The sequence below is a fragment of the Tamandua tetradactyla genome, chromosome 3, assembly GCF_023851605.1.
Source record: "Tamandua tetradactyla isolate mTamTet1 chromosome 3, mTamTet1.pri, whole genome shotgun sequence".
In the NCBI taxonomy this organism is placed as follows: domain Eukaryota; kingdom Metazoa; phylum Chordata; class Mammalia; order Pilosa; family Myrmecophagidae; genus Tamandua; species Tamandua tetradactyla.
In genome coordinates this window covers 76,028,601-76,039,568 of record NC_135329.1, presented here as the reverse complement: position 1 = coordinate 76,039,568, position 10,968 = coordinate 76,028,601, and positions in this window count along the sequence as shown.

Below are 10,968 nucleotides of genomic sequence, written 5' to 3'. Positions count from 1 at the left end.
AACAGCAGAGGTAAATATTGGGGTGAAGGACAAGTGTTAAGAGAAGGTTTAGATTTCCTATTTGGTGAGGGTGTGTTTATTGGTTTTCTGTCTTTTGGGAATGATGAAATTATCTAAAATTGAGAATGCTAATGGACTGTGGACTTTGGGCCCTCTACATGATGCTCAATGAATGCAGGTGTCTGAAGGATGCATTGATGGAGAAGTAGATTGGTGAATGTTGGTGTAAACTTATGAATGAAGGTTGTGCTGCTATGAAAAGGAATAATCTCTTGAGGCATGAGACAAGGTAAATGAACATGTGAGACCTTTGGTGAGACAAAATAAGCCAGAAACAAAAAAAACAACAATGGTATGGTCACCTTTAGAAAATGTTATAAGAAAGCAGAAGCCTAGATTGTAAGCTTTTAAAGCAGACACGTTAAGTCTTGAGTGGTGATTATTATGTCTGGATTTTGAGAGGCTGTTTTATATACATGATCTGGTATTTAGAGATAAAAACAAAGACAAACAGGTTGGGATTAAAGTAATTCAGAACATAGGGGTAAGGAACACAGTGTCTATGTTTTATAACCACACATACTCTTTGAGACCAATGGAAGAAAGGTTTACTTTATCTGGAACTGAACTTTTCTGTAGTGCATAATCTAATTCAACCTATCTGTATAGCTTATTTGAGCAATTGAAACACAGGGAGCACAGAATGAGAAAGAGGTCCTTTAACCCTATATAGATTGTTGTAATGCCTGGAAACATCCTAGAGTAATTAAGGAGATAATCAAAAAGTATTGACAAAGTCCCCTGAGTGATGGGAGAAAAATATGAAACTATTAAACATTACCATCAGGGAATTCCCTGATACTGCATCAAACTTTAGGGATATCCAAATCAATAGGCCATGCCCTCGATCATGAGGCTTACTCTTGTGAAGCTTGTGTAGGTAGCATAGAAGCTTAGACTACCTATAGATATGCCTAAGAGTTACTTCTGGAGGACCTCTGTTGTTGTTCAGATGTAGCCTCAGTCTCTCTTAGCCCAACTCCGCAGGTGAAATCATTGCCCTCTCCCCTACATGGGACATGACATACAGGGTGAAAGTCTCCCTGGCAACATGGGAGATGTTGCCATCTCCCATGGGATGAATCCAAACCTGGCACTGTAGGATCAACAATTCCATCCTGACCAAAAGAGAGGAAATAAGTGTAATTAATAAAGTATCAGTGGCACAGAGAGTTTAAATAGAGTTGAGAGGCTACGCTGGAGGTTGCTGTTATGCAAGCTTCAGTTTAACCTTGTTACCTATCATAACCTGCCAAACCCCAACCAGGACCATTCCAGCCAATTCTAATAGAACACCTTGGACAATGTATAAGATTCAACAAGGGTTCCAGGCACTAGAATAACTTTCCAGAAACCTACAAACTCCAGATGGGTTCCTTGTCCAGATAAGTCTTAAAACTTAGCCCAGCCTCTCCAGAACATCAGATAGTTCCATCTCCCTACCCCATATTAGTGACAGACACTTCCAATATAAAAAATTTAGAATTGCCATAGCCCAAACACCCCTAAAGAGAGGGATGGAAAGATCAGAGTTTATGGTGGAATTATACATAGAAGATAGGACTTAACAAATGAATATGAATGCTGAATCATTAAATTGATATGTCTTTAAGACTCCAATATCTTAGAGCATCTAGAAGTAAAAATCTAAAATTATGAAATTGTAATCCATGTCAAAGTTTGAAATATGTTCAACTAATTGTGGTACTGTGCTTTGAAATTTATAGCTTTTTAAAATGTATGTCATTTGTCACAAAAAAGAAGGAAAAAGTCAACTATGATGATAAAAAAAGTAGTTAAGCCCTCAAACCTCCTATATTCTGGAGCAGCTAGAAGGAAAACATGAGATGATGATATGGTAGCCCATGACAAACTCTGGGAACTGTGCTGTAATCACTTGTTGAAGAGTGCTTTGAAAATTATTGCTTTTTTATTTCTTTGTTTTGTGTATATGTTATACTATGCAATAAAAAAGTTAAAAAATAAAACAACAAAGAGATCAAACAGTTTTATTGACAAGACTATGAAACTTTTGGGATGATTGTGAAAATGCTGATTGAAAAAGATCCTTCATTGGAAGAGTCCATATAGTTTGCTTTGAGGCAAAATTTACATGAAATTGGTGAGCAATGTGTTGAAACACTCAAGCAATTCATTGCAGAATATGACACTTCTAGTCAAGATTTTGAAGAGCCTATTTAGAAGATTTCTTGCTCAGGTAAAAGAATGTTTCTATATGTTTTTGTTCCTGGAAAGTGTAAATCAGTATATAGAATTTTTGTGATGAAGAGAAATACTTTATGCTAGTTGAGCACATTTCCTATATCAGATAAACATGAAAAGAGTCTGTTTTAAAAAATAGGTTTCTTACAGTTGGTTTTCTACTCTGACTGGACTCAAAGGCACTGATGATGCTGTTTCCTGTAATCAGGATGACACTGTCAATCCTTGGGATGAGCTGTTAAAAGAGAGAGTCAAAATATCACCATTGGAATCTGCTAATTTTTTGCTTGTACAAAGCCAGACTCTGGGTGATAATCTTTTTGACATCTTTGCAGAGTTTTGTGGAATTAAAGGTATAGAGATTTTGGCTGGTTGTTGTTAGATAAGATGTTTTCATTGATGAGGGAAAGGATGAGCTGAAGCCTTCAAGTGAGAAGCTTACATGCCATATGACAGATTTGAGTTTCTATGAGTGCCCTGAAGGAAAATCTTATTTCCTGTAACTGCAGGCTTGAGATCTCTGAAAATCAGACTCACAGTCTTATTGTTAGAGTATCAACTTTACAATGTAAACTGAAATCTCAAACTTGCATGGTGTTGCTAAAGAGATGACATTGATTGGAAAGGAGTGGGACCCTGAAAAATGGGATGGCGACATATGGATTGATAATGATGGCTGTGGAAACATTGAAACCCTAGATTGTGCTGAGTCTTCTCTGGATAACCCTGTAATAGTCTTCCCTGAGGACTTAGCTGCCCCACCTCCAGCTTGCCCTGAGGAGTTGGCCACCTAACCTCCATCTGGAGGAATTAACCCTTCAGTGCTTGTGAAAGATATAATTATCTCCCATGGAGAGGCAGCCTTTGCTCCTTTGCCTGGAACGATTGATCCTGTTTCACCAGATGAAACTGTGAATGAATACCCTGAAGTAAATGGCTGGGAAGATATTTCTAATTCTTTTTCTGACCCATCCCCACCACCCCTCATTTCTTCCAGACCTATAACTAGACTAAAGTCCTCCAAAGATGAGATACAAAGTGTCACCCATGAGGAGGTATACTATACTTCAAAAGAACTGCATAAGTTTTCCAATTTATATAGATATAAATCAGGGGAATATGTTTGGGAGTGGATTTTAAGGGTGTGGGATGATATTGGGAAGAATTTAAAACTGGATCAAGCTGAATTTCTTGAATGAACATTCATTCAATGTTATAGCTTGAGGGGTTAGAAAAAGCATTAACAATTTGTTTGGATGGTTGGTTGAAACATGGATGAAAAGGTGGCTGACATTACCTGAGGTTGAAATGCTATAACTGCCCTGGTATAATGTAGATGAGGGGCTCCAGAGGCTTAGAGAGGTTGGAAAATTAGAATGCCTTCATCATGCAAAGCCTGCTCTTACACCCCAGGAATGTCCAGAGGATGCACCTTTTACCAGAACTTTGAGAAATATATTTGTGAGACTAACTCCATCATCTTGAAGAGCTCTGTGGTTGCACTTCTCTGTAGGTCAGATATTACTGTAGGAACTGCTGTCACTGAGCTGGAATCCTTAAACACAATGGTGATGACTGGATCCCGAGTTGACAGAAGCCAGGGGGCAGCACTTAATCACCAAAGACAAGGTGGATATGGCTATCACAATGGACAGCAAACTCAAAGCAGGAGTCAAATAATCTGCCTTGTAGAGACTTGTGGTGTGGGCTAGTAGATCATGGGGTACCTAGAAGTAGAACAGATGAACAGTCTACTAAATTCTTGTTTGAGCTGTATAAGAAAAAGTGTTCTGGGTCAAATGAACAGAAGTCTAACTTGAATTACAAAGACAGGGAATCATGGCTCCTCAATCAATTTCAAGACTTGAGACAGTTTATAGACCCAGAGCCCCTTGAATGAGGGGGAGGCCAGGTCTCTTTGGGGGTGGAACATGTTACATTGCCAGACATTTATACTGTTATTCTTCCTCTAAGCCTTCCCAAGGAAACTTATGGCCTTTTACCAGGGTAACTGTGCACTGGGGAAAAGGAAATGATTGGATATTTGGGGGATTATCAGACACTGGTTCAGAAGTGACATTAATCCCAGGGAACCCAAAACATCACTCTGGTCCACCAGTCAGAATGGGGGCTTATAGAGTCCAGGTGATCAATGGAGTTTTAGCTCAGTCTGTCTCACAGTAGGTCCAGTGGGCCCCCAGGCCCATTATCTAGTTATTTCCCCAGTTCCAGAATGTATAATTGGAATAGACAAACTGAGCAACTGGCAGAATCCCCACATTGACTCTCTGACTTGTGGAATTTGCTTTCAACTGGCAAGGTCAGCAGTATACCTTCACTGTCCACCTCAGGAGTATAGCAACTCTCCAGTCCTATGTCATAATCTTGTCCACAGGGACCTTGGTCATTTCTCCATCCCACGAGACATCACACTTGTTCATTATACTGATGATATCATGTTGATTGAACCTAGTGAGCAAGAAGTAGCAGCTACTCTAGACTTACTGGTAAGGCATTTGCATGTCAGAGGATGGGAGATAAATCCAACAAAAATACAGGGTCTTCCACCTCAGTTAAATTTCTAGGTGTCCAGTGGTGAAGGATAAGTTGCTGCACCTGGGCCCTCCTATGACCAAAAAAGAGGCACAGTGCCTAGTTGGTCTCTTTGGATTTTTGGCAACAACATATTCCTCATTTGGGTGTGCTACTCCAGCCCATGCTCCCCAATCCCTGGGGCCAGGTGACTGCTGGAGGTTTGGAGCTCATGTTCCCCACACCCTGGGGACTCTGCTGGGATGCTGTTCAGCCAGGGATGCTTTCTGTGTCCCCTCCTGGTGAGGTTGCATATAAGTACACAGAAAATCAACATCCTCCTCAGATTTTCACTTCTGCATCAATCAAGTTGAAATAAATTCATGTTTTCAAAATAAACATAACACAACTGACCCAGTACTAGTCCGCACTTTCACATGGATGCTGTTTAACTAATATAAAATACAATGCTGGGTTAGAAATGGATGCAAAATTGATTCATTTCATAAATAGCAATTTAATTAATAAATTCAACATATGTGTACTTAATATCCATTGATTCAATGTCAGGGAGAGATTATGTTCATAGAAAACTTCAGCTACTGTGCATTTCTCAGTGAATGGATCCTTGGGCATAAATCACTTGTTTTTCAAAAGGGGTCCTCATACTTGAAAAAGATTTTGAAACTACTAATTAACCTCCTAAATGATGCCTCAAGGGTGTGGAGAAAAATATGACAGGCTTCTTTTTACTCAAGAGAACTGAATATGAGTTTATTTCTGCAACTTTCAGAAGCTCCACTAATATGATAACAAACATATAAAAAGGCTCTTAATCCCCCAAAATGCCAAATGGACACAAAGAAAAGATTTCCTTTGATGTGAATTATTTCTCTAGTGTTGGAGCATTTGCTTCATTGATTTTAAAGTAGATCAGCTGGATGCTTTTTTGCTTTCCTAGAGGTGTGAAAACTAACTTTTGTTGATGAAGGGTAGCTATTATCCATCTAGGCGGTTTAGGCCAGCATCCCTCACTTTCCAATAATTTTGATACATTTTCTTTGAAACTTTTAGGTACCAGGATCCCTGCTCTTGAGAAGTTAAAGCATAGTTACCTGGAAAGGAATTTACATGGTCAAGACAATGTCTGCCTTTGCCCCTGCCTTGGGCGGTGATCTCTGGGTGCTCAGAGTGTCGGGCTGGACATGAGCATTTTTGTTTGCCTGGGAGTTTGGGACTAAACCAGGCAGTAACACGGTGGTATGGGAGCAAACCAAGGGGCTGGAGGCAGACCAGCCACGTGGCCAGTCACCCAGGCTATGGGCTGGGGTGCAGGGTGACCAGATCCCTGGGGCTGGAGCATCTTAGAGGATGTAACCTCAAATGCTACGATTGGCTCAACTTCTCTCCCTGGTGAAGAGTGAGGCATTCTTTACAACTTCTCTGAATGAAAGGGAAGGAAATTTCAAGATTTCTTTTGTCCATTTAAAAATTTGGGGCACCTCCTATGTGTCAGGCACTCTTCTTGGGAATGGGTACGGCAGTGAGAAAAATGCAGATGCCTGCCCTTGTGGAACTTATGGCATAATAAGGGTGATAAATAAACAAATATTTAATATAATGTAAGTAGTGATGCATTTGATAAAACAGAACAAAGCAGTTAAGGAGCCAGGCTGAAGGGTTAACATTTTAGGCAGAGATGTCAAAAGGCATCTACGCATCAGTGACATTTGAGCAGAGACCTGAATGAAGAGCAGAAGTAAACCATGGGCTTGCTGAGACTCTCCAAAAAAATGTGTGAAGCCCTTTCCAGCAACAGTAGGGAGGTCGGTATGGCTGAAGAGTGGGAGACCATGAGGCCAGGAGGGGAGCTGGAGCAGCTCACAGGGTTTGAAACCTGGGGAAGGGTTCTAGTTCTACTGTGATGAGATGAGAAACGACTGCATGATGGAGGGCAGGGAGCTGTGCTCTGATACCTTAAAGGACTTGCTCTGGTCAACACATGGAGATGAGGGGCCAGGGCCAGGGAAGCTGCAGGAGCACCGGTGGGCAGGCTGTGTGAGAAATGGCACTCCTCCTTCCAGGAGTGGTAGTGGGTAGGGGAGGTGGTGCATCTACCCCCTCTGATGGGTGTGAGCCAGAGGGCCGAGTGTGTGGAACGTGAATAGCAGGCAGGAGCTGAACATTCTTAGGGATCTTTGCCCTGGTTCAGTATCTAGCACAGCCCACTGAGCTCAGAAAAGGAGAGGAGCTCAGGACATAAATGGGCACCAGGGTGTCATTTGGCAAAGTGGTTAAGCATATAAGCCCTTGGCTCATCCTGGTTTTGCCACTATCCAGTTGGGTGACCTTGTACATCTGGTGTCATATCCCCAAGAGTCTCAGTTTCTTCAGCTGCAGAATAGATTAGTCTTGATTACCAAAGGTCTTGACAAGGATCAAATGTAATCATGCAACAAAGCATGGCACCATGCCTGGCACAGAGACACACCAGGAAGGTGTTAGGATTATTGACTCCATACTTTATTTGGATTATATAATGGCACCCAGAGCTGGGCTGGCAAAGGGAGAGCTGTGTCTGACAAATGAGTGACTTTGGATGAAGAGTCAGAAAATGGGCTTCTAGCCTGACTCTGGCTGCCCCTGGGGGTGTCAATTTATGTCTTTGTGCCTTGCTGAATCATTGTAAAGGGGCCCAGTAGTCTTAGTCTTAGAGGGTCTGAGTGAACAAGAAATAAATACAGTCTGAGTTAAAGTGCTCAGCCTGGAACATAGCACTCAGCATGTACTAGTTGTCTGTCAAAGGTAATGAGTGCACTAGTTGGGGAGATTTTATGTGGTTTAACAGGGGAACTTCTTGAAACAGAATTAGGAAATCTACTTGTCATTGATCTTTTCCAGATGACTGTATCATAACTGCTAATAACACATCCACAGAATCCCCTGGAGCCCACAGTCCTGCCAGGGTGGAAAGAAATACTATTAAGAAAGATTGACCATCAGACTTGAGTACATTTATTTTGCAAACTCTTCAGGTTGACTAGCAACCATTGAAACTTCTATCATTTTTTTATTTTTAAGTTTTTTTTGTGTCCCTAAAACCCACGTTCCAACCTCTTAGAGGGGCAAAGAATGTTTAGGAGTTTGTGACCTTGATATCATTCTCCCTCTTTCAACATTCTGGCTGCTATGTATTAGTAAGTTTGCCCCTGAATGAGTCTGTTTCATCTCTGCTGCATTTGTTTTTCCAGCACTGACTACTTATTGTTTTTCCCTAGGGAGCTTATTGTATGAGTACAGCCCTTGGAAAGGGAGAAGAAACCACCTCTTCATCCTCTCTGGGCCCCATTCAAGGCACACTCGGCATCTGAAGAAGCTTGGTCTTGAATGTTGACCTTGAAGACTCTGCCCATAAAGATCAGAGATGAGCAGTCTATGATCTCCTCAATGGCAGGGAGCCCATTGCAGTAAGCTTTGTGTAACATGGAAAGTGGGTGAAATGCTGGGGAAGCCCACACCTTCCATCCAAGCCCTTCATGACCCTCTCACCACAGACACCAAAGCAGCTCCCTTCTCACTGATGCTTACCCCAAATCAGGGGCTAAGACTGGGAAGAATGAGGTGAAGTGAAGTTCCCCAACTTCTGCACTCCACACCATGTTTCTAGGGCCACCGAGGAAGCATCTATTGGCTGAACACGTGTAGGGTGAGGAAGCAGGGGATGGGGGGCCTTGAGTCAGATTAGGAATGAAAACGAGTGGAGTGAGCCTTAATAACTTGATGACTTCAATAATTGAAAATGACAAAAATGCTACTGAATCTGACTTAGACGCTAAAGAAAACCACTGTCCATTAGGAAGAGGGATTTTGACAGAGAGCAACTGGTCATCAGCCTTGGAAGAAGTATGACTGGTTCCTGCTTCTGCCTCAAGTCTCCCGAGGCTCTTCTCTAGAACAGCTGCTCAGTGATTTCATGTTGGTTATCATCATGCTGATAGGTCAAGAGGGGCTTCTGATGGGTAATATTATCCTCCTATTTTTCTTTGGAAAATAACTCTAAGTTTATACATTTGAAACATTTGTAGTTGCAGAACACAAGGAATGGGTGAGGAATTTTCAGACAGAACTTTGTCTATTTTTATTCTTTTTTTGCTGTTTTTAAGTAATCACAAAGTATTGGTCTTAAAAGATCTTCTACTCTAAGTATTTACTCTATCATTAAAGAGAAGGTCCATGATTTTCTTTCTGGAGAAAATAGGAGGAAAGATAATTTCCCAGGAGAAGAATAAACTAATGGAAAGTGCAGATGAATGTCAAGAGAAAGATTAGTTCTGCTGGAAACAAAAACCCATTTAAAAGACAATACAGATACAATGAAATACAGGCTCTTGGAAACTTTCTTTCAGTTCTCACAAAGGAATGAGTTCAAAAGAGTGAACAGTGAAGACATCTTAATGAATTCATCACTTTTTGTTCATTAAAAATTTAATGTTGATAAATATGAGGTAGTTAAAGTAATAAGTGAAAATAAACTGATACATTAATAGTTGACGTATATGGAATCTGGTTGGCACTGATTTTCCATAAATACCAGAACATAGTGATTGTCCCCTGAGCTATTTCTTAACTTTGAAAAGTCAATGAACAATGAGTAGGAAATCCATTTGCTCATTAACTTTGAAAATGAAAACTCTCTCTCTCCCTTGTTATGCCTGTGATTAACTTGGTACTAAGTCAGCCCCTAAATGCTCCCTGCCCCTCTGTCCCCCTCAGGACCTGTGGGCTTTCTCAGGGGCACGGCCTTGCCCTGTGTAGGCTCCAGTTGCTTAAACCCAGTCTGGCAGGGAGTAGGTGGCCTGTGGGGGAAGGGGGCGGCCTGGTGGGAGGAGGGGGTGGCCTGGGGGAGAGGGTGTGGCCTGGGCTTTTGCTGCCATGCCAAGCTGGTGGCATCTTATAAAGCGGCAGAATCCCATCTTGGAGGAGCATTTCCGTGGAGGCTGGTCATCTTTTGAGACACCCCTTTGGTGTCTTTAAGGTCCCTTAGTAGCAGAGAGCCCTCTTGACCATGGGCAGGAGGGAGTCCAGCTGCAGCCATCAGCACACCCATTGGGATCATGTGCGTGGACTGTTTTTACATTACTATTGCATTAGGAGCTACGTTGACTTGAGCCTGCTTTGTTATTAAGCTTCCCTCTGTTCATGCATCCACCTCATCAACCCACCCATCACTCTATTCTTCAATAAACGCCTGTGTGTGGAGCTCTCACTTCACACACACATCTCTAAACACTCTGGTAGAGCCTTGGCAAGGCCCACAGTCTTCACTTCAAGGAACTTACATTCAAGTGGGGACAAGTAACCAAAGAAACCAAGCAGATGACACTGTACAGCGATTGGTGCAGCGAAGCACCCCAGGGCTGGTGGAAGGGTGGCCATGTGCAGACTGCAGCCTCTGGGACAGTCCCCGGCCCTGCCTTTTCCAGTGGGATGCTGCCCACAGCCCTGGGCTCATGGCCTCCTCCCTGTGTCTCCAAAGCCAGCATCCTTCTGCTAGCTGTTCTGCAGTCCCATCTCCTCCTGCTTCTGGTGCCCCCATTTAGGGACTTGTGGTCACAGAGAGCACACCTGGGTAACCCTGCTGTCTCTATTTTAGCCAGGTGATGGCCTTACTGTCTGTTTCCCATGTAATCTAACAGTCACAATTTCTGAGGACTTGGGGGCTTTTATCCTGCCTTCCACAAGAAGATAGCTTGCAGGATAGCTAGAAGGATTAAATGAGATAGTAAAGGGAAAATGTCCTGTAGAGCATCTGGTGCATATCAAATAACAGTTGTTACTATTTGTTGTTTCAGAGTCTGGTCCTCACATCTAACATGGGAAGTAAGCATGTGTCCCCACCCCCATTTTAAAGACAACTAAAGGAAGCGTGAGCAAACTTGCCCAAGGTCAGCAGCCTGGCTGCTCCAGCTCTGCTCAGGATCTTGGGCACGATCAAAGGAAAGTTTTGAGTGACAAAGCCCTTTCTGGCTTTTGAGAAGAGACTGAAAAGCCCCCAGTGCTGTCTACCAGGCGGTGCCAGGCTCTAATGAAGGGCATTAGTCAAACTGGAAGCAGGCTGTTCTCTTTAACCACAGAGAAAACCCCATCTCACTC